This window comes from Silurus meridionalis, chromosome 25, assembly GCF_014805685.1.
Source record: "Silurus meridionalis isolate SWU-2019-XX chromosome 25, ASM1480568v1, whole genome shotgun sequence".
Taxonomy (NCBI): domain Eukaryota; kingdom Metazoa; phylum Chordata; class Actinopteri; order Siluriformes; family Siluridae; genus Silurus; species Silurus meridionalis.
This window is the reverse complement of record NC_060908.1, coordinates 8,595,001-8,599,910: the sequence shown is the minus strand read 5'-3', so window position 1 is coordinate 8,599,910 and position 4,910 is coordinate 8,595,001. Positions and strand designations below refer to the sequence as shown.

Sequence of the window (4,910 nt, the reverse complement as noted above, 5' to 3'; positions counted from 1 at the left end):
TCGAAATGTGTGCATGAATGAAGAAATGCCTGATGTGGGAAATTTGGTGGGGCATTATTTCTTTACTATATTTTGTTATTATGCCACATTTTAAACATTTTAAATTAATTTATTAAAATAATTAATGACTAGGTTTATTTTTTTTCTGTGGATAAGTAAGAATTCTGGCAGCTAGTCATAGAAAGTAATTTCAATCTTATATCTTATATGTTATATCTATATATATATATATATATATATATATATATATATATATATATATATATATATATTTTTTTTAAAGGAATTAAAGATGTTTCCTGGAAGCTGCCCTTGGTTGAACTACAGCAGTGCAGGACCTATAATGAATATAATATAAAATAATATAAATATGATGAAATATATATACATATGTATATATTATGTTTTGTATATTATAATAAACTTACTTCATTCTTGTGGGTATGGTGGAATAACCTCTTACAAGTATCAGGAAATCTGAAAAAAAGTTTTATGTTAATGTCCTTTGAATTTAGATTTTTTTTTGTCCTAAGTTCTAGACCACAACAGTATAATATGTGATTCTGTGATGGCCAAAATATTTATTTTCCCAAACTAAGTGTTCTCTCTAATACGAAAACAATACTGTATAACATTTTTCAGATGGATTCACCAAACAATATTTTAAGGCCTTGGTAGTCCAGCAAAACATTAGACTTCCTCACTGACCTGAATCAGATTACCATCACACATACTGAAAACTAAATAGCAATTGATGACAATTGTCCAGGTTTGTTTATTTGTTTTAAAAAGGAAAGAAAAGGGTAGAATGAGAGAAAACTACAGCCTATAGCTGCTATAACATAAATGATAACAGGTGCTCGCTTGTTTTGCACATATTGCTTAACATTAAATGGAACTATCATTTTTTGAATCTCATTTATTATTAAATAAACATTTTAATTGTTAATTATGGAAAGCAATAAAACACTCTGTTTTTTTTTGGTTTTCTGTTTTATATATCTATTATATATTGTAGGACAATACTTACTATATAATAAATATATTAAAAAATGGCAAAAAAAAAAACCCTATGTATTTCAAATTAAGAAATATAAAATTTTATATATAAAATGTAGCCACATGTGGCACATAAGATTTGGGCTCTGAATTCTAACATGTCTAAATTCAAATCTGAAAGTGATTTTTGACTGGTGTGCATGCGGCTCTCAGATATCTGCATGCACTCTGCAACTATATATATGCTTGCTCTGTGTAAAAACAAAACAAAAAAAAGTTTTTTGTATGTAGATGTATGGAAGTGTGTGTGTTCTGACTCAATGAGGTGTAGTGCCCTCTTACCTCAGCGTTCAGGAATGCAGCTGACGAGTGAAGCGCTGTGTGAACGAGGAGAGCGTGAAGAGAGAGCCAGAGTTTCACAGTGAGCCTATTCATGTAGCCTGAATCCACCGCTATTCACACACAAAGACAGAGTGAGATTGAGTGAAAGAGACAGAGAGAGAGAGAGAGAGAGAGAGAGAGAGACTCTGCATCTGTTCTTGGACATGTGTAGACCATACTGTATATTTGTAATTACTGTGTTATAAGCTTCACTATAACCGATTCAAACCAGTATTAAATAAGTAATACATTTCTCACATGTAATAAGTAGGGCCCGCTCAGACCCCTGACTCAAGCTGCATTTATCCCTGGTCCCTATGCTTTTTCCTCTAGCCCCGCCCATTTTCATTCATTTCTCCAATCCCACACCTCCAAACCTGGCTTTTCTCCTCCCTCTGCTTTCTCTTTCCATACCGAGAAGTCTCACAAGATTCTCCATATTGGCCATCGTCAGCCCGCCAACCCTCCCTACCCCCATCCCCTCCAAATGGGCCCTCTTCAGGATAGGGTGGCCCAGTTCATCGTGTCCTCAAACAACCCGAGCACAGGAAAGGGGCCCTGAAGTGGGGGAGGCCCACCTCCTCTTACTCCGTCTCAATCTCTGTTTCTTTCTCCATCTTTTCCGTTACCTCTGCCTTCATCCCATCCTCAGCACTGCAGTGCTCCAGTATGGTGTACACACACAAAAAAATCAATAGTTTAGCTTTAGGCCTGATAGATTAATGTAACAGTATTTATAGGATCAATACATACTCATCCACTACATACTGTAAATAATATAATAGATCCAATTACAATAAAAATGACTTGCTTTTTTATCATTCATTTGATTTCCATATCAAACACTAATGAACTAATTATGTGATCAAGATTCGGTAGGTACAGTCTGTTCAGACAAGAGGGGAAGCACCATTCTTATTCAGGCAAATAGCAAACATTTAGTTATAAAATAAGCCATAAAGGACTGTATTAATTATTAATAACCACTGCATGCTAGGAGTTTCACTGTGAATAAAGTTATCAGTTATTGCTGTAATGTTAAGTACACTGATTCGAAGCTCCAAAGTTCTCCCTTGCTTTTTTTTTTTTTTGCCAATCAACAAGGAGTTGCCCGTCTCAGGTACATCTCAGGTCTCAGTCGAATCGACAGAAGTCAGCTGCCTTCCCTGCCTCCTCTATCTTCAGTATGCTGCAATGTTAGTGATGGATCAAAAGTGACATTCCTGCCAGTTCTGAAGCTAAGCCAAAATATATGTGGTTCTGATTTGGCCCAGATCTGTTTCTCCATGCCATATCCTGGCAATATGTGCCAAAATATAGACAGCATGATATATAATTAGAAACAAAAGGAAAAATATATATATTTTTAATCTGGGCTGCATTTGTCCACTTCTTTTTTAAGAAACCCTATGACCTGTAATGGCTCTCAGCCCTCTGTCAAGTTTAAACTGTTGCACGCAGCCTGCTTCTGCTTTCTGTGGTCTGTTTGCTGTCAAACTAAATATTTCTTCTGTTTCATATCTTAACCTGCACAAAAGCAGCACAACCCAAGTACACTGCTTCGGAGTGTTCTGGAAACCTCTATGGTGCTGAGTCGCGTCACATAAAAAGCAGCATTACGAAAAAAGCGTACCTACACAAACGGTGTTTATGGAACGCTCACAGCGTAAGCTGAACAGAAATGCGTTTGTTTTCCGACCACATGGGGTGCAAAATTATGGAGAGTTTCAGTGCATAAATATTGTCTTAATGATGTGCTGTGTTTTTGTTTTGGTCATATTTCAGCTGCTTCGGTTTCAACCCAGTGTGGATGTTTTGTCTCGCGCTCATATTGTTGACCACATTTTGAAACCCTTCATTAATAAATGTTTTAGTCAGTGTTTTTGCTGACAAAGAAAGAAACACTGTGTGTAAGTAGCTCCCTTGAAGTTCTGCATTTTTGATGCCAGCATCAGTAATTGCACTGAATGCCTTTGTGACTAAAACTCTTCTTTTATACAGCTATTAGCTTATTTACACACATATATATATATATATATATATATATATATATATATATATATATATATATATATATATATATATATATATATGCATGTTCACACCTAACAACCTTAACAACTCGCAGACCACAGGTCTGCATGTCAACACTTTCACCAAAGGGTGGACATACTGTAAAGGATGTCCCAAAAACTGGTCAGTGATAGCACCCCAACAGGGAGAATTGTAAGCCTGTAACAAGTAAAATAAATTAAAAAACTTTTGTATGATTTTTATTCTCGATTTTACTGTCACAGCAGTGACGGATTTTCAGAATGCAAAATCTCACTAGTGGCTGATTGCAGCCAAAGACAGCAGTAATTGAGGCTGATTCGTAACACGTGGTGTGTATGGTGCTCAATCTGCTCCCGAGTTCAGTTGTGAGGACACTGATCGATGTATTAGATGTTTTTTAAATGGATGTTTATAACACAAAATCCTTATAGTTTACCGGATGAGTCGCTTCCTATAAAATTCCACAATGCACCACAAAAAACAGCTATTGTTCCTAATGAACTGGTGTTGTTTTATATATAGTTTATTTAAATCTAATGACTTTTAAATGTTTTAATGGCTTAAAGAAATCTCATTCATACCCCAAAATCCCACTTGGTGTGAGTGTTATGACAAATGTTTGTGATTAAGCTAACACATTTGTATGATGTTGAACAATTTATTTGCATAGGTTTTTACTCTGACCATTGAGGTCATGGGAATTTAGTCATGTCTTTTGAATTTGACCAATGTGTACCGATCCAGGACCCTAATCAGTGCTTGTGTACACGGGAGATAATTGAGACGCATGGTGGTCTAGTGGTTAGGACGTGGCGCTCCCACCGCTACGGCCTGGGTTTGATCCCCGGTCAGGGAACCGACCCCAGCCATTAGGGTTGCACAAGCCAGTGCATTTTTAGTGCCGGTCCCAAGCCTGGGGAGGGTTGCATTAGTAAGGGCATCCAGCGTAAAACATGTGCCAAATCGAACATGCGGATCATGAATACAGATGATCCGCTGTGGCGACCCCTAATGGGAGAAGCTGAAAGTTATGACTGACCCCTACTGTAGGTAGAACACAGAAATATTCGTCAACATAGAGAACGCATTAGTGCTTCATATATAACGAACAAAGGGGGATGTGTTGGGAAATTATTTAGAACTTGCAATTCCATACTGAAACCTCTTGTTGTTTAGGGTTTAAATAAGGTGTTACCGTACACAAAGTTAGTATTTCATTGTAGCAATTTTCTTTGAATCTAACTATATATAGGATAGACATTAGCCAGACATGCAAACACACCCAAGCATTCATACCCACTTGAAGCCTGTTTGTGCACAGCCTGTAGCTCTTTGTTATGTGGGTAAATATGCTCATCGTCCATATGGCTTCTTATGGATCAGAACATATGATTATGATTTTCTGGCTGCTGTGCTAAATGCAACTCGCATGTCTCAGTCCTGCACTCTGTCCTGTTACGCATAGATCACTTACA

The 4,910-nt window shown here is 36.9% G+C and overlaps 1 long non-coding RNA gene across 1 annotated transcript; it reads right to left on the bottom strand.

The window, feature by feature from the left end:
* Window positions 1-426: 426 nt before the first annotated feature.
* On the bottom strand, window positions 427-2,440 carry LOC124378847. Its single transcript, XR_006924311.1, has 3 exons — window positions 1,639-2,440; window positions 1,342-1,451; window positions 427-477 (listed from the first exon to the last, which is right to left on the bottom strand). It is a non-coding gene; the product is annotated as an uncharacterized LOC124378847 (long non-coding RNA).
* Between the last annotated feature and the right edge of the window lie 2,470 nt (window positions 2,441-4,910).